The sequence below is a fragment of the Nuphar pumila genome, chromosome 4 (genome assembly GCF_984573655.1).
Source record: "Nuphar pumila chromosome 4, dmNupPumi1.hap1.1, whole genome shotgun sequence".
NCBI classification, from domain to species: Eukaryota; Viridiplantae; Streptophyta; class Magnoliopsida; order Nymphaeales; family Nymphaeaceae; genus Nuphar; species Nuphar pumila.
This window is the reverse complement of record NC_143252.1, coordinates 3,176,463-3,196,051: the sequence shown is the minus strand read 5'-3', so window position 1 is coordinate 3,196,051 and position 19,589 is coordinate 3,176,463. Positions and strand designations below refer to the sequence as shown.

Sequence of the window (19,589 nt, the reverse complement as noted above, 5' to 3'; positions counted from 1 at the left end):
TGAGCCCTTCCAGAGCTCGGGTATGACCCCCCTCTCCATCTCGCAATTAATCCAATGGGATGAAGGTTTACCATATTTAGCAATGTCATAGCTAGGGATGCAAATTGGTTGGATTTTTGATCCGTGTCTGGACTGAATCCAACCACATTGTTAGATACAGAAAGTATGTGTTTGAATCTGGATCAGATTCGTGATATATATATATATATATATATATATATATATATGGGAAATTGAAACCTACTAAATAAAACATGATAGTGGATTTTCAATATTTTTTAGGAATTCTGACCCATGGATGTGTTGATTTACTAGAATTCAACACTTGGATTATGCATTTTGGATGAAAAAAATAGTATTTGGAGCTTCCAAAATTTGTGAAAATTATAGGCTGTTGATTTTTGAAACTTTATAAAAATCTATCCATGCATCCGAATCAAATGTTTCAAGAAGTGATTCCTATAAAAACAAGCATATAAATCACATATATATATATATATATATATATATATATATATATATATATATATATATAGTTGGGTTTAGTCGGATCCATGTCAGAATTAGGCAAAAAAGTATTATACCAAGAACTGTGAAGATAGTCGTAAATATGGTTGCCTTATTAGTATTTTTCTATGAAATCCTGACATGCTTTAATTTCCTGGCATGAGTCTACGGTTTGAAGTTGCTACAATTGTTCTTGTTGCTCCACTAGTGGAAATACCTGCTGAAAATGTTCTTAAATCTGCATTGGCAAGTGGCCTTGCTTAAGTAAGAGTTTTAAGGACCTGGGCCCTTCTAGGGAGCAAAAGTTTAGTTGTCTCAAATCATGAGGGACTTTATTCATATGATCTCCATCTTTCCCCCTACTCCCCAAATGTAGTTTTTGTTTTTACACTATGAATTGCTTTCTTCGTTACTAGTCACTTACGAGGATTGTGTCTTTAGATACCCTATAGACTATATTTTTGTTTCAATGGAAAGGTCTTTGATGTCAAAAATCATTCTCTTTTAGCACTCAAGAATTTTATTTTTAATTTTTTCCTCTCTATGGGCGTGAAGTGTTGATGTTTGCAGAGAAACCCCGAGTTTATCATAATGTTTACTATTCTTGAAAAACAATATGGTTTTGATTTGATTGTCAATTATGAATACTTATTTTTTGTTTTTTATTTGCAAGTTTATAACCTGTAACGGTGAGATCCCTGTCTCGTCGTTATATGCAAGATCCATGTCTCGCTATTATAACATATAACGGTGTGTTAATTCGCATCATTATATTCGGTCTCGCCATTTAAACAACCTCTCCGTTAAATATTTTCACACCGCTATTGGTGTTCTCAGTTCCAAAAAGATTTTTCATTGGTGTTGGTTCACTCTTTAACAACGAGCTATAAATGTCATCCTTAATTAATACTCAACAAAAGTCATCTTTTGGATGACTTGTCGGCGAGAATTCTTGTCATTATAAGCCTATAGCGGCGAGAAATAGCCGCTATTTACCTGCATCCTTGTCGTCCATGGGAACGAAACAAATAGGGTTTTCTTCCGCCATTGATCATGTGCATTCTATATTTCAAAACTTCTAGTCTTCTATTTTATTTAATTTTTTTATAGGCAGACCCCATGAAATCTATCATATAATTGGGAATTGAATTTATCACGTCCCAACGCAAAGTGACGTGGGCAGACATATTTTAAGTGACCAGCATATGCAGGAAGGTTTCACATCATAAAAACAAACCAAAAGTAATCTAGCATTTATATGATTGCGTTAAAAATCGAGATACATAGAGGAAGTTTCAAACTTTTTAAGTTTTATAACATTTTATAACATGTCTCGGTTTTTAACAGGTTTGAAATATCAAATGAGCATAAAAAGTTATAAAACTTTCCAGATATGAACTAGACACATAGAGGAAGAAAACCCTTTTTACGGATTTGAAAAATGATCTTCCGTTGGGGAGATATGACTCTTACAAAATGAAATAAAAACCTATGTCACTCAAATAAGACAGACTGATAGGGGTCTGGTTTTAGATCCAAATGGGGTATTAAATGACCATAAAAATCGCTGAAAATTTTCAGGAATAAACTAGACTTCATAACGAAGACACCACTTTTTACGGATTTGAAATCCGATCTCTGGTTAGGGAGATATGACCCTGACAAGTTGGTCCTGATTCGGATAGCGATTTGTATCACAAATCGCTGTAGTGTTTAGCGAGAAACACTACAAATCGCTATAGCGAGGTCCAGCAACACTATAAATCGCTGTGGGTCTCGTTAGAGACCCGAAAACACTATAAATCATAGTTAAAAGACCGAAAAACACTACAAATCGTTATTTGATTGACAATATTCTTCAGCAAATTGTTGTTATGATTTTTTTGAGTCTCTAATGAGTCCCTACTATGATTTGTAGTATTTTTGGGTCTCCAATGAGCCTCACAATGATTTATAGTGTTGTTCGATCTTTTAACTATGATTTATAGTGCTTTGGGGTCTCTAACGAGCCCCACAACGACTTGTAGTGTTTTTCGGTCTTTTAACTATGATTTATAGTGTTTTTGGGTCTCTAACAAGACCCACAACGATTTATAGTGTTGCTGGACCTCGCTATAGCGATTTGTAGTGTTTCTCGCTAAACACTACAGCGATTTGTGATACAAATCGCTATCCGAATCAGAACCAACTTGTCAAGGTCATATCTCCCTAACCAAAGATCGGATTTCAAATCCGTAAAAAGTGGTGTCTTCGTTATGAAGTGTAGTTTATTCCTGTAAATTTTCAAAGATTTCTATGGTCATTTGATACCTCATTTGGATCTAAAACCAGACCTCTATCAGTCTGTCTTATTTGAGTGACATAGGTTTTTATTTCATTTTGTAAGAGTCATATCTCCCCAACGAAAGATCATTTTCCAAATTCGTAAAAAGGGTTTTCTTCCTCTATGTGTCTAGTTTATATCTGCAAAGTTTTATAACTTTTTATGCTCATTTGATATTTCAAACCTGTTAAAAATCGAGACACATAGAGGAAGTTTCAAACTTTTTAAGTTTTATAACATTTTATAACATGTCTCAGTTTTTAACAGGTTTGAAATATCAAATGAGCATAAAAAGTTATAAGACTTTCCAGATATAAACTAGACACATAGAGAAAGAAAACCCTTTTTACGGATTTAAAAAATAATCTTCTGTTGGGGAGATATGACTCTTACAAAATGAAATAAAAACATATGTCACTCAAATAAGGCAAACTGATAGGGGTCTGGTTTTAGATCCAAATGGGGTATCAAATTACCATAAAAATTGCTGAAAATTTACAGGAATAAACTAGACTTCATAACTAAGACACTATTTTTTACGGATTTGAAATCCGATCTTTGGTTAGGGAGATATGACCCTGACAAGTTGGTCCTGATTCGGATAGCGATTTGTATCACAAATCGCTGTAGTGTTTAGCGAGAAACACTACAAATCGCTATAGCGAGATCCAGCAACACTATAAATCGCTGTGGGTCTCGTTAGAGACCCGAAAACACTATAAATCATAGTTAAAAGACCGAAAAATACTACAAATCGTTGTGGGACTCGTTGGAGACCCCAAAGCACTATAAATCATAGTTAAAAGATCGGACAACACTATAAATCATTATGAGGCTCGTTGGAGACCCACAAATACTGCAAATCATAGTAGGGACTCATTAGAGACTCAAAAAAATCATAACAACAATTTGCTGAAGAATATTGTCAATCAAATAACGATTTGTTGAAGAAGTGCTACAATAGTCATGATATGGGGGCCAAAATCAGAACATTTATAAAATCTGGATACAAGGTTCTGGTATTTAATCAAAATAAAATAGTAATTGACCATGAAAAATTCTAAAAATTTACAAGGATGAACTAGACACATAAACGAAGAGAACCCGTTTTACAGAATTGAAAAATGATCTCCCATTAGGAAAATAAAATTCAAACAATATGGATCAAAACCTGAGCCGTTAAAATGACACAGGGTGACATGGTTATGGTTTTTGACCCGAAACTAGTATGAAAACACCATAGAAATCACTGAAATTTAGTATGAACAAACTAGATTCAATTTAGAAAACAACCTTTTTTACGGATCGAAAAGATCATCTCTGGTTAGGGAGAAATCACTTCCGCAAGTTGGTCCTGATTCTGCTAAAATCCTGACGGTGCAAAATAACAGGTTTTGAATCTCGATTTTTAAAGTGGGTCAAACAAACTCAGAATGATCTGATTTTTGTTGGAGAGCATGAAGACATATGCATGAAGTTGCAGTAAAAAATTCAGATTAAAATGAGCTCTGGTTACATACAAATCGATAGATCTAAAATGCACCAGAATTCAAAGTATAATCTAGAAAGCAACTAAACATGATAAAAGCAAACTGCACATGCGTGGATGTTCAAACATGAGATCTAATGCCTTAAAATATGAATGGGTAAAAACTTTGAATTAGACTCCACAACTCATCAAGTTGAATGATGCTACCCACGCTGGGAGGAGCCCTCAGACCCCCCTTTTCTGTAAGGGTAAAAACTTTGAATCAGACTCCACAACTCTTTAAGTTGAATGATGCTACCCACGTTGGGAGGAGCTCCCAGACCGCTCTTCTATAAGGGTAAAAACTCTGAATCAGGATCTACAACTCATTTAGTTGAATGATGCTACCCACGCTGGGATGAACCCCCGGACCCCCCTCCTGTAAGGGCAAAAACTCTAAATCAGGCACATAAGTAGAGAGAGAAGGGAGAGAGAGTGAGAGGGTTGGTGTTCATGGCCTTCTCCAGGAGGAACCCTTTACCTCCCTTGATTTCTTCTCTAGAGAGAGAGAGAGGGTTTTACAGTGTTTTACGAAGAAGGAAGAAGAAGAAGATGACGATGGAGCAATGTAGGATCGTCTGTTGGATGTGCACAGAAGTAGAGAGAGAAGGGAGAGAGAGTGAGAGGGTTGATGTTCATAGCCTTCTCCAGGAAGAACTCTTTGTTTCCCTTGATTTCTTCTCTAGAGAGAGAGAGGGTTTTACAGTGTTTTACGGAGAAAGAAAAAGAAGACATGTTTGTCCTTTTTTTGAACAGAAAAAGAAGAAGACTTTGAACAGTCAACATCATCCTCGACTTTCTGGATAGAGGACATGTTTGTCCTTTCTTTGAACTGTTTGTTTTTTCTTTTTTGAATGAAAGACATTTTTGTCATTTTCTCAAACCATCACTTTATGGAGAAGAATAACAAGAAAGGGTACTTAAGTCTTTGCAACAACACCAGAGTCCGATGCAAAGTTATGTCAACATACACGGGAATACGAGCCCCATGTGCTTGTATACGTGGTGCTCATTAAAAGCCCCAAACACCGACGTGGGATTCAGTGAATCATCGGGGGCGAACATACACCACCCTCTCCACTCTTTTAGGAGTTTGATCGATCTTTTGGTATCTCAGGTCACTAAATCAATTTTTTTTAGATCTATAATTTTAAAGTTAGTGCACCTAAGAATGGTCATATATAATGGTTAGCAGTCACAATCAGATCATGTATACTATCTTTATGATCTAAAAAGATTTACATCCAGAGTATGCCGGTAGAGTCACTTGACAAACAGATAGATGTGTTCACGCATAGCTTGGCTGACCTGGTCAAAATGGCATGTTTAGGTTATAGTATCAACCAATATGAGCTTCCCTGCCTTTTCACATATGCAGCTAAGTAATGTCTCAAGGCTAGCAACACCGGGCGTTACGGCACCAATGAACGGTGGCCCGTCCTTGCCGGAGATACTGCTCCAACTCTTTTATCTCCTCCAATGCATATCACAACTGGCAATCTTTGAATTCTACTTAGCGAATCCCTGTCACACTCGATCCATCTCACCCCATTTAGGTCATCCATCACACAAGAGAGAGAGAGAGAGAGAGAGAGAGTACAAATTTAACTTCACTTTTAGATTTGGTGTATGAAACAAGAAGTGAGAGGAGGGCCATCTTTCCTTGTGTATTTGGTTCCTGCAAAATAAGAAACTAAGCACCAACTTTCTTTCCTTACGAGATTTGGTTCATCTAGAGAGAGATAGTGACCAGTTTTCCTCCATTTATATGATTCAGGTTCAAGCTAAAGAAGAGAAGAGAGGGCCGGTTTTCTTCACTAAGTGATTTGGTTGGTGTAGAAGCAGAAACCAGCCACCAACTTCCTTCATTATATAGCCTGGTTCATGTGAGTAAACCTGGAAAGATAACATGGATGACAGAGACATTGTGGTGAAGAAGATAAAGTGGAGGAGAATATTTTTTGGTTGCTTCTCTGTCATATTCATTGTTGCAGCCGGAATCGGCATCGCCTCGGCCGTCATGGGCGCAAACAAAAGCAGCAAAGCCGATTTCAATGGCCAACAAGATACCTCATCTTCATCAATGGGTGCAATCTCTGTAATTTGTGCGCAGACTGATTACAGAGAAGCATGCATCTCTAGCCTTTCTTCTGCCATAGGTTCTGATTCATCTGCTGGCCATCCAAAGGAATTGATCAAGACAGCATTGAAACTCACAATTGATGAAGTCGCCAAAGCCTTGAACCTGTCAATTGAAACTGCTTCACTTAAGGGGTCTCTTGATTCCATGCAACTGCAGGCACTTGCTGATTGCCAAGAACTCCTTCAGTATGCTGTGGATGAGATTCAAGATTGTTTGTCAGACATCTCTTCAATTGATTTGAAGGATCTCCCTAATAGAAGAGATGAGTTGAGAAATTGGTTGGGAGCTGTCATGTCTTACCAAAGCTCTTGTATTGATGGCCTAAAAGGGGAGCAATTGAAATTGACCATGCAGAATGGACTTGTGAATGCCACGCAATTGACAAGCAATGCTCTTGCTGTCATCACAGGGATCAGCTCCCTTGTCACTGATCATCACATTGGGTTCAAATCGAGTCCCCAACTCATAGCGGATGACAAAGAAAAGCTTCAACATTATAGTACCGCAGAATATCCATCTTGGTTTAATCTGAGGGATAGAAAGCTCTTGGCCCTTCATGATTCTGACAAAGTGACACCAAATGCAGTGGTTGGCAAGGATGGAAGTGGGCAATTTAAGTCAATAACTCAGGCCCTTGAAGCAATGCCGTCCCAATACAATGATAGGTATGTCATTTATGTAAAAGAGGGCATCTATGAAGAACAAGTCATTGTGACAAAGAAGATGAACAATGTTTTGATGTATGGTGATGGACCAAGGAAGACGATCATTAGAGGAAACAAGAATTATGTGGACGGGACAACGACCTACCGAACAGCAACATTTTGTGAGTATCAAGAATATATTTTATACACAAGCATAGCTCGGACTGCTAAGATTGTTTCATTTTGAAGCTGTATTAACAATTACATCAATTCTCTGAGGAACTAGTTCTTTCATCACTCAGTCTTGAGGCTCATTATGCCTATGAAGTACAACACCAAAAAATCACATTTTTATGTCCATTTATTTATGGATCTAAGCATAATAGGCTGTTTATGTTGGAAAAAAAAAACAAAAAAAAAACAACTAGAGATAAAGATTGTTCTCTAGAGTGAAAAACATGCAGGAATGGAGCAGGAGTTTCACTGGCTTCAAAAAAACCAACCAACCGATATCACACAATGAGAATACAAGGCTGCTATATATAGCATAGAGGCCCAGACTGAATTTACTAACACAGTAAATTCATACCATGGGAAACTAAAAGACTCACCTTTTTCAAAAAATAATTAAGAGAGGAATACAAAAAGTTGCATAGAAACACTGCAGAAATCCTAAATGCAAAACGAGTTCCCAAGATAAGTTAAATGAGGGAGGAATACAAAGAGTCTAACTTATATTTTCAACAGTCCCTCTTAAGCTAGACTATAACGACACCTAATTTCTCTCTCAATTTATTAAAAGTTTCATTCTTTAATGTTTTTGTAAAAATATCAGCCACTTGGTCTTGGGTCTTGCAAAACTTGACATTGACATCTCCATCTTTGATCAAGTCTCTAATCAAATGATACTTGATTCGAATATGCTTGCTTTTGTCATGAAAAACTAGATTTTTGGTGTGTGCTATGGCTAAACTATTGTCACAAAACAGAAGACTGCTTTCATATTGAGGATGCTTCAACTCATGGATAATCCACCTTAGCCAGAGAGCTTGACAACTAGAAAGAGCCAATGAAATATACTCAACTTCGGTTGTGGAGAGAGCCACAACAACTTGCTTCTTCAATGCCCATGAGATTGCACCTGAGCCAATGTGAAAAACAAATCCTGATGTGTTTTTACTATCATCTCTGTTTTCACCCCAATCACTATCACAAAAGCCCACAAATCTTGAATCGTTGACACTTTTATAATGAATTTCATAATCGATAGTGCCACGCACATACCACAAAATTCTTTTGCCTATATCCCAATGAGTATTAGAAGGAGATTCTATGAATCTACTAACCATGCTGACAACAAACATAAGATCAGGTCTTGTAGCAGTCAAGTACATAAGACTGCCAACAAGGCTTCTATAGAGGGTTGCATCGATCTTTCTTTCTCCATCATTTTTGCTAAGTTTCAACCCAACTTTCATGAGAGTATTAAGAGGTGCAACACCCTTCATTACGAACTTCTTCAATATATTTTCAGCATACCTCTTTTGAGATATACATATTCCATCTTCAGCTTGCTTTATCTCAACGCCCAGAAAAAAATAGAGAAGCCCCATGTTAGTCATTTTAAATTCGTGCATCATATCCTTCTTGAAATTTTCACACATGCTTGGACTAGTATTGGTAATTATTAAATCATCAACATATAAGCATATGACTAAAAACTTCCCTTGAATGCCTTCTTTGATGAAGAGAGTATGCTCGAAAGGACACCGTTTGAAACCATTCTTCAAGAAATATCCATCAATGCGACTATACCAAGCCCTTGGCGCTTGTTTCAGCCCATATTAAGCCTTCTTCAATCAACACACTTTGTTTTCTTCATCCTTCTTCACATAACCCCGAGGTTGATCAATATACATTCCTTCTTCAAAGAAACCATTTAAGAAAGCTGATTTGACGTCCATTTGATATACCTTCCATTTTCTTTGAGAAGCCAAAGTTAACACCATGCGAATTATTTCAAGGCGAGCCACAAGAGCAAAAACTTCATTAAAATCGATGTCAAACCTTTGCTTGTAACCTTTTACCACCAGCTGAGCTTTGTATTTTTCAACCTCTCCATTTGAGTTGAATTTTATTTTATATACTCATTTGACGCCAATAGATTTGTGTCCACTTGGGAGCTCAGTCAACTCCCAAGTATGATTTCTTTCAATGGAGTTCATTTCTTGATTTATAGCAATTCTCCACTTCTCTTCTTGAGACGCTTCTTAATAAGTAATTGGATCGGCACCCACAAATAAAGCAAAGTTCACCAAGTTTTCATCAAGATTTCTTCTTGCTGTTTCATAAATTTCTTGAAGACTTCATCTTCATAGAAGGAGATTAAAAACTCCTTGAAGATGAGGAAGATGGTGTTAAGTGCGCAGATGGAGAGGAGAGTGAAGTATCTCCATCACCACCACCACCACTTGGTTCATGACTCTCCTCCTTATTGATGAAATGTGAATTTTCATTTTCATTCTCGCCATTCCAATTCTAAGATTCTTCTTCATTGAATTTTACATCTCTGCTTATGATAATTTTCTTGGTGATTGGATTATAAAGCTTATAAGTCTTTAAGCATTCACCGTACCTAACAAGGATACATTTTTCAGATTTATCTTCAAGCTTACTCCTTCGTTCATCGAAAATATGAGAATAACATATGCTGCTAAATACTTTCAAGTGAAAAACACCTGGTTTTTGCCCACTCCAAGCTTCTTGAGGAGTTAGGTCATGAATACTTTTAATGGAGGCACGATTGAGAAGATAAATAGCACATGCCACTTATTCAACCCAAAATATGTTAGGCATACCTTTAGATTTCAGCATACTTCTTGCCATCTCCATGATTGTGTGATTCTTCCTTTCCGTAATGCTGTTTTGTTGAGGTGTGTACCGAGTAGTCATCTGATGACAGATGCCCTTTTCTTCCAAGAATTTCTCAAACTCATTCGACATATATTCAACCCCACGATCAGTACGCAAGGCTTTAATAGAGAGATCACTTTGCTTTTCAACAAATGTCATAAATTGCTTGAAATATTTGAATACCTCAGATTTTCTTTTAGAAAATAGACCCATGTCTTCTGGCTGAAGTCATCAATGAATGTTAAAAAATAACGATTACCTCCAATAGATGTAGTGCGCATAGGGCCGCATAGATCAGAATGAACCAACTCAAGTGGTTTTGATGCTCGCCAAGATTTGCCAATAGAAAAAGAGTCTCTGTGATGTTTCCCAAGAACACAACCTTCACAAATTTTGTCTTGCTGATTAATGTTAGGCATGCCTCTGACCATATGTTTTTTGCACATGAGAGATAGAGAACTGAAATTCAAATGCTCATATCGAAGATGCCATAACCATGATAGATCTTTAATAGTAGTATTGAAGCAAGGAAGAACAATCATTTGAAATATAAATGGAAACATTTTGTTTTGAGTCATTTTCACCTCGGCTATGAGAGTATTCTTCTTGTCCTTGATTTCACATATTTCTCCTTTGAAATGAAGATCATATCCTTTTAGAATAAGTTGCCCAACACTTAAAAGATTGTGTTTGAGGCCTCGAATATAGAAAACATCGGTGACGTGCTTACTGTCATGGTTAGTTTTAACAAGAATTTCACCACGTCCCTTGACAGCAAGCCTATTATCATCACCCGTTTTAACTTCAGTTTGGACCATTTCATTTAAGTCCATAAATAATTTTTTGTTTTCAGTCATGTGGTTACTACAACCACTATCAATATACCATACTTTATCATGTGTTTCTTCTTTGGTATCACAAGCAAGAAAGAGAATATCATCATCAAGAATTTCATTTTTCTCATGCATAAAGGTCACCTCATTTTGGTTTTCTTCTGCCAATTTCTTTCTATAGAACTTTATGGTGTGACCATACTTCTGACAATGAAAGCATTGAACTTGTGAGAGGGAGCGACCTCGACCTCTTTCTCGCATAGAATAAGATGAATCACTTTTTTCTTTTTTCTCTTGTTTTTTACCACCTCTATATCCTCTTCCTCTTTCTCTTCGTCCTTGAGCACCACCACCATAGAGAGTTGTGTCTGAAAAACTTGCTCAATTGGAGGAGAATTAAATTGCTTTATACGAAGTTCATGAGACTGAAGTGATCTCATTAAACTATCAATGGACAAAGTGGATAAGTCTTTGGATTCTTCTATATCAACAATAATATGTTCAAACTTGCGAGTTAAACTTCTCAATATTTTTTCAACAACTCTTTGATCTTCAAGTTTTTCACCATTTACTCGCATTTGATTAATAATGAAGAAGACTCGATTGAAAAAGGCTTCAATAGTTTCAGATTCTTTCATCTTTAAAGAATCAAATTCACTTCTAAGAGTTTGGAATCTCATTATTTTTACCTTGTCTTCTCCTTTATATGTTGTATAGAGAGTATTCCATGCTTTCTTTGTCGATTCTGCCGAAGATATTCTTTCGAAAATGCCTTCATCAATAGCTTGATAAATATAGAACAATGTCTTATTGTTCTTCTTTTGGTTTTCCTTCAACTCAGTTTGTTGTCGTGAAGTGATGCCCTCCACATTGTCTAGCTCATCAAAGGCACTTTCAACAATATCTCATAGATCTTGAGAGTCAAAGAGCGCCTTCATTTGAATACTTCATTTGTTATAATTTTTCCTAGTAAAGCAAAGAACTTGAGGTTGCACCATATTGTTGAAAGTTATCATGGCTCTGATACCACTATGTTGGAAAAATAAAACAAAAAAAACAACAACTAGAGAAGAAGATTGTTCTCTATAGTGAAAAACATGCAAGAATGGAGCAGGAGTTTTACTGGCTTCAAAAAACCAACCAACCGATATTACACAATGAGAATACAAGGCTGCTATATATAGCATATAGGCCCAGACCAAATTTACTAACAGAGTAAATTCATACCATGGAAAAACTAAAAGACCATTACCTTTTTCAAAAAGTAATTAAGAGAGGAATATAAAAAGTTGCATAGAAAAACTGCAGAAATCCTAAATGCAAAACGAGTTCCCAAAATAAGTTAAATGAGGTAGGAATACGAAGAGTCTAGCTTATATTTTCATCAGTTTATTATGTTTTTGGGATATCTAAAAATTCCCTGCTTCAATGTTTTCCAATTTCATACTATAAGGTCTAAAATTCCACAGTGACGACCAAAGTGTAGATTTTGTTGCCATTAGACTATAGATTGTTCTGTATCTAGTACCACGGTAGGAAGTCAAAGATATTAATTCAGGTGTTACTTGGATTGAAGTAGAAAGTTAAAGCATCTTTTGAAGATCTTCTGATTCATTTAGTTATTTACTTGCTTTGTTAGTGGCGATTGGAGATGGCTTTATTGCGAAGTCTATGGGATTCGAGAACATTGCAGGAGCTGCAAAGAACCAGGCAGTTGCACTCAGGGTCCAGTCGGACCAGTCTGCCTTCTTCAATTGTCATATAGATGGGTTCCAAAACACCCTTTATGTGCAGGCCCATCGTCAATTCTATAGGGACTGTGCTATATCAGGCACCATCGACATCATCTTCGGAGACTCTGCGGCAGTTTTGCAGAACTGTTCCATCTTTGTAAGAAGACCAATGGACCAGCAACAGAACACTGTCACGGCTCAGGGAAGGAATGATAAGAGAAGTCCAACAGGAATAGTTATGCACAATTGTCAAATCAAGCCTGATGTTAAGCTTTTCCCTGTTAGATCCAAGATCCCAAGCTATCTGGGTCGACCTCTGAAGCAGTACTCAAGGACAGTGATCATGGAATCAAACCTGGGGGACTTGATCCAGCCACAGGGATGGACTCCTCTGGATGGTGACTTTGCTTTAGACACACTATTCTTTGCAGAGTATGGAAACAAGGGACCTGGTGCTAGCACTAGTGGAAGGGTAAAATGGGGAGGGTACAAACTGATCAATAGTAGCACAGAAGCACTTGAATATACAGTTGGTAATTTTATTCAAGGTGGACTGTGGCTGAAGAGTGTTGAGATACCTTATGTTATTGGCTTACTGAACTGAGGTTTGATTGCAGAGTGTGTAAAATACATCCATTGGTCCTTTAAGGACTTCCATTGTGGTGAATGGTGCAATATCTTGGGTAGATAGCCCTGCCAGTTTGGCACAGCATACCTATCCTAACCACCCCTGATGATAAAAGTTCCATCTTTGAGATTGATGTGGATGGGTGTTCCTCATGCTTCAGACAATACCGGGCGAGGTGAGAATCTATACTTTGCCTAGTAGTAGCAGATGACAATATCCAAAAGTTCTCTATTTACCTTGTAAATGTTCAAGATGATATATAACACTTGTACATGTTTCTCTTTACATTGATGTTGAACTACTTCATAATTCCTCCTTTTTCCGAAGTTAAAAGGAGTGGCATTCGATGGTAGCTTATAACCCTCGAACTTTTGGAAAATTCAATAAGAATGAGTCATGCCATGATCATTCAACTGCTCCCATGGAAAAAAAAATGCCCCAAGAAAAGACGTCCGATATATAAAGTGTGATATAAAAATATATATTCCATATATAAATAACATGTAATGCTTTTTACACCAGTCAGCTCGTGTTCCGCTCATCTCATTCAGGGACGAGATCGGCTCAACTAAACACAAACACAAGCCGTGCCACGAGCTCAATCTACTGGTAAACAAGCCAAGCCTGAACATGTTTGACACATTCATCACCCATCACAATCAGTTCATCAAGAAAGCAGTACCCCACCTATATTTGAGGTTTTTTTTAAATAGATATCATTAGAACAAAACGTAGGCATAGTAAACAACGATGATAAACCAGACCCATCTCACAACACGCACAGTTCACAACTCACAAACCAGCTGAGAAAGGAATACCAGTTGCAGGGAGCCACACATCCCCTTGGATGAAATTCTGAACTGTGTATTGGCTGGCCTCTGAGGCACTGGTAATGACCTTGTACCCGGGCCAGGTGACCCTCTTGGACGTGCCCGCACCCGCACCCAGGTTCAAGTACTCCCTATAAACAAGGGTACTCAGTGCAAAATTCCCCGACCACTCCAACCACCCGGCCGGATCCACAACATCATCTATCTGGGACTGCATGATCACGGTCCGGGAGTACTGCTTCCATGGCCTGCCCAAGTAGGCCTTGAAGCTTGACTTGAATGGAACCAGGTCCGACGCCGCGGACAACTTGCAGTTCTGGATCGAGATTCCAGTGTTCTGGTTCGGGTCCGCCCTCCCTTGGGCAGTGAAGGTGTTCTTCTGTTGCGGGTTGGGTTTTCGGGCATACAGGTTGCAGTTCTGGAAGACCACGGCCGCATTGCCGAAGATGAAGTCGACGGTGCCGAAGATGTCACAGTCGCGGTAGAACTGCCGGAGCGAGTGCACGTAGAGTGTGTCTTGGTAGGCGATGAAGCTGCAACGGTAGAAGGACGAGAGGTCCGCCCCGACACGGAGGGCCACGGCTTGCTGCTTGCTCGGACCCGCAGTGTTTTGGAAGGTAATGTCCCTTGCAATGAACCCGTTCCCCACCACAGCTATATTGCAGATGAAAAAAAATTCAAAAAATTAAAAGAAATGAAAAAGGCCAAGATTAAATATGTTTGGATCCGAGCAAGATTTGGATCTAGATTCAAATTTATTAATTTAGAATCCTGTTTGCCAAACTTGCACATAAATTGTAAATGTGGGATCTGAGTTAGTCATTGGCCAGATCTATATATAACCATAAACTAATGTCACAAATAGACAAGATGCAGAAGCAAAGTTGGGTTGGTAAACGAGCCCAACGAACCGAACACGGCATGTCCGGGCTCGTCTTGTTTACCTTGAGCTCCGGGCTCGTCTTGTGTTTGTTTTTAGCCGAGACAAGCTTGAACTTGGCTTGTCCCTGAATCCAACACGAGTTTTTTCATGTAAAAACATTCCATGTTATTTATAAATGGAATATGTATTATATATATATATATATATATATATATCATTCATCCATTTTTTTTATATATATTATGCAATTTTTTATATATATATTACACTTAAAATATATATTATACATAAAAATATATATTTATATTTATATCTATATCAGCTCTCCCGGCTTGACTAGTTTAACCTAAACCAGCTGATTGACTCGTTTAACCTAAATCAGCGTATAGTGGCTTGACTCCCAGTTATATGAACTGATCATGAATGAGTTCGTGACGAGCAAAACCGAACCTAATCATAAGTTGCTTGGTTCATTTAACAGCCCCATCTACAAAGAAAACTATCTTCTATTTCCAATCATATCTTCATCCCCTATTCTCCATACTCGTATAAATGTCTTACTGTTACTGCTAAAACTTTTAATCTACTGATAAACACAGCCCAAGATTTATGGGGGTTTTGAGGGGCGGAACATTGAGGACACGTTTGGAAGAGAGAAAAACTCTCATAGGAAAAGAAAGTTTTGCCTACTGGAGTTTGTGATATGAGAAGTTTTTCAAAAAAAAAAAAAATTTGTTTTGATTGTTTGTGCATAGTGGGAAAATGTGAAAAAATGAGAGGAGGAGGATGGTGGTAGGTGGTGGTGAGATGGGTGACGAAAATTATAAAAATACATTTTTTTCTTGGTAGAGATAAAGGAATATTTTCTATTAAAAAGTGTATTTTTTAGAAAAACTCTCAACAAAAAAAGTCTCTTTCGTTTGAAAAGGTAGAAAAATCTGTACTAATTTTTTGTTTTGCATCACTTTTTCTACAATTTAAAAAAAAGTTCTTCCTAGCCTGTTCCTCTCATCCCAATGTTCCTTTTTTTTATTGGCAAGCTAGGGTTAAGCAGACCCCTATCAGTTATACAACTATACCATCATTGGGTTTTGATCCTGCAACCTCCCCCGATACAAGGTGACGTGCAGTAACTCTCCTACCAGTCAAGGGGAGCCCACGTTGGTTCCTATCGTCATAACTTTTCTCAGATTTCATTGATTTAAGTTGTTTTGATCAAATCATGTGATCAACATCATTCATTTAGTCGACATCGAAACTGACAAAAATAGACGTGGGCTTTTTTTAATCAAAATATTCAATGATTGGCAAAAAACACATTTTTTTTATTTAAGTCATATTTTTTAGTTGATAAAAACATGAAGGGTTTATTTTTATTAAAATCCATCGCACTGAATCCATCTATATAAGGTCAGATTTGATCAAAACAACTTGCAACGTAAGATTTAAGAGGGGTACGAAGATGGGGGATGATATAAGGATGAGTGAAACCCATCTGCTCGCCTTTATAACTGGATAAAGTAGGTTTGGACAAATAGAATGAAAAAATACCCACTTGTAACAGATGAAAGAGACTTTAGAGGGAGAAAATCAAGTATTATTTTCAAGGGTATGGACATGGATTTAACTTGTTATTCATCACATCACATCACAATCATCAAGAAGATTGTCCCACTTGTCAAAAAATACTTCACCTAAGCTGACGGGTCTCCTACAACACATGGGTTTACCTGGTGAACTTCTTAAGACTATTTTGTCCAGAAACAACTGAACCATTTATTTTGCAAGGATATTGAACATAACATATGATGGTCTTTATCATCTACCAACATTGCAAGAATTCCTCCTTGTGGCTGATATTGCAACTTCCTAAACATGAAAACGTAAGGCCCTACACATGAACACTTAACTGATCTTTCCTAAGAGGATCTGTCCTTTCACAAGAAGGTAAATTCCCCGACATAATTAAGAGGGAAAGATGAATTGAACAAATGATTAAAAAAATCAAGGGAGCAAAGTAATTTAGAGGCTGTTAAGCTTTATATTTGCTATACTCATATTCACCTATTACACCAAAATAAACACTAGATAACGGTACACTAATATCATAAATAAACATTAGTATAACTTGATAAACATCTCACCAGGGCTCCACTCATATGGTAGGGGTGACTTGTGACTATCACCAAGTTGACCAGACGACACAAGTACGATACCTATGGATTGCGGCATGCATGGTCAAAGGCTCAAAGCTGGGTGTACTCTTCGGTGGGCAGGGGAACCTCCAACCAGAGGTCAGCCATCTTATATGACACTTGCCCATTGAAAGCAGCCAAATACTTTACTCAATCTGTCTAATCATACAGCTAGCACCATTTTTAATATTTTTTTCATTGGCAGTATCCTATATGTCGGTACGATTTGATGAGGCCCTCTAGAATATATTATAGACAGGAAGACAACAGAAGATATATTTATACAGATACGCACGGCCACTCATCTGAAAATGGGATAAATTGGGAACTTGCATTCTGCTGCATAATGCTATTTCTCAACTTATCCCACCAATCTTCACGAGTGGAAAACACTGCTAGCCATAGCATGTCGTAGCTTCAACGGCTATAATGCTAACAATTTTTCCTCCAAAATGTGTAAAGTCCTGTTTGGATATCGTGCAAAACGTAAACAACCCTAACCTCATGCTTATACCACGACCACCAAAAACGCAAACTTGTTCCCATTTTCCAGAGAGAGAGAGAGAGAGAGAGAGAGAGAGAGAGAGAGAGAGAGGTTGTTCTGACTCACCGACGGTGGCGGACCGGAACGTAGTCCAACCGTCCTGGACGTTGCGGTTGCCGGTGATCACCGTCTTCCCGATCCCATCCCCAACAAACATGAGGCTCGTCTTCCCTTTCGGCACGTCCACGACCTCCTGGTACGTCCCCGCCTTTATATATATCACGTACCTGCTCTTGCTCCCGCTCGGAGCCGCCGCGACCGCCGCCGAGACGGTGGTGAACTTCCCACTCCCGTCCTTCGCCACCACCGCATCCGCCTTGATCCCACCCACCGTCTTCTGAAGCAGCCTCCTATCGCCAGCAGACATCCAGCTGGGGAACCCATCCTTGTCCTGCGCGTAGACCGACCCAGACCCCACCTTGGTCTTCTTGGGCTTCATCTTGGTGGCCATAGACAGGGAGTTACTCACCAACTTGGTGATGTTGTACAGCCCGTTTTCTATATCGTGTCTGACCGAGCCGTTGCTGTAAGCGAACCCATCCAGGCAGGTGTACTGGTTGGTCATGGCCGCGCTCAGGAGGGTCAGGACCTCCTCGGACTTGTTGGAGTTCAGGGTTGACATGAGGTTCTCGGTGGTCACGTTGAGCTCGGTGAGCGTGTCCGAGAAGAGCTCCTGGCAGTCGGTCAGTGCAGTCCTCTGCCTGAAGTCGAGGCGGGAGCGTCTCCTGAAGATGTAGCTGCAGCTGTTGGAGGAGTACGTGACGTCCTTCTCTATTTTGTGCATGGTGTGGTGAATCATTTCGGGTAGAGATTTCTTGGCGAGGTTGGGGAGGGTGGAGAGGGTTGACATGCAGAGGTCCGGGTAGAGGGTGCCGTCGCAGGAGTAGGTCGCGGCCCTGAAGTTCTGCTCCTCCTTTGCGAGTGACTTTCTTGAGGTTTTGATGTCTTGGTGGGAGAGACATGGAGGGAAGAAGAGTAGCAGTGTGACTGTGAAGGTGAAGGAGAGAAGGTTGATGCTTCTCCCCATCGTTTTTTTTTTCTTCTTCTGTGGCTTGGTTGTGTATGAGAGTGATAGTGGGGGTTGTGATTATATAGGATTTGTTTGAATGGAAGGGATGAAATAATGTGAAGGGGAGCGTATGCATTTTTTTTTTCATGAAGAGGAGCTGGGAGAGATCAATGGGTATTATTACGTGATCGCTCCGAGTCACTCACAGGGATGATGCGGAGGCACATGGTGTTTCACACCGAGCTTGGGGAAGGAAAGGACGCTTGTGTTATTTCCGAGACCGGATTGGGTCAAGTGATATTGCATACGACAGGACACGTAGACACGTACAGTGAACATTTTAATATTATTTATTTTTATTGTATTTCAATAAAAATGTATTTTAAAATACAAAAAAATAGTTTTTTATTGATTAAAAATTTAAGGTTCCGTGTCCTAGTCTCCTATGTTTAAAAAACTTTCGGGTCGAATCCTCAGTTACGCGACATCATTTCCACGTGTCTTTGTGACATATGTCTTGTGAATCTTTTTTCTTTGGAGTCCAACCGGTTTGGTTACTTCTTCCAAATGAAGACATTGGTGGTCTCCCAACTATGGCTGAAAAACAAGTGGAACGAGCGGAGCTTACAATATTCAATTTGGCTCATTGATGCACACAAGCGGCTCGCCCAGGTAAGTGTACAGGCTCGGCTCAAACTGGGCCCGAACCTGAACTACTAGTGTTCAGGCTTAGCTCGTGCTGAGTATCGAGTCAAGTCGGGCTCGGTCTGGGCTCAGCAGAGAGAGAGAGAGAGAGAGAGAGAGAGAGAGAGAGAGAGAGAGAGAGAGAGAGAGAGAGAGAGGTTTTCAGTCCCGCACCACCCCTTGACGAGCATC

The 19,589-nt window shown here is 38.8% G+C and overlaps 2 pseudogenes; one reads left to right on the top strand and one right to left on the bottom strand.

Moving 5' to 3' along the window:
* Positions 1-6,267: 6,267 nt before the first annotated feature.
* LOC149839076 (pectinesterase pseudogene) lies at positions 6,268-13,228 on the top strand (annotated as a pseudogene).
* A 789-nt stretch (positions 13,229-14,017) lies between these two features.
* On the bottom strand, positions 14,018-18,731 carry LOC149839075 (pectinesterase pseudogene; annotated as a pseudogene).
* Between the last annotated feature and the right edge of the window lie 858 nt (positions 18,732-19,589).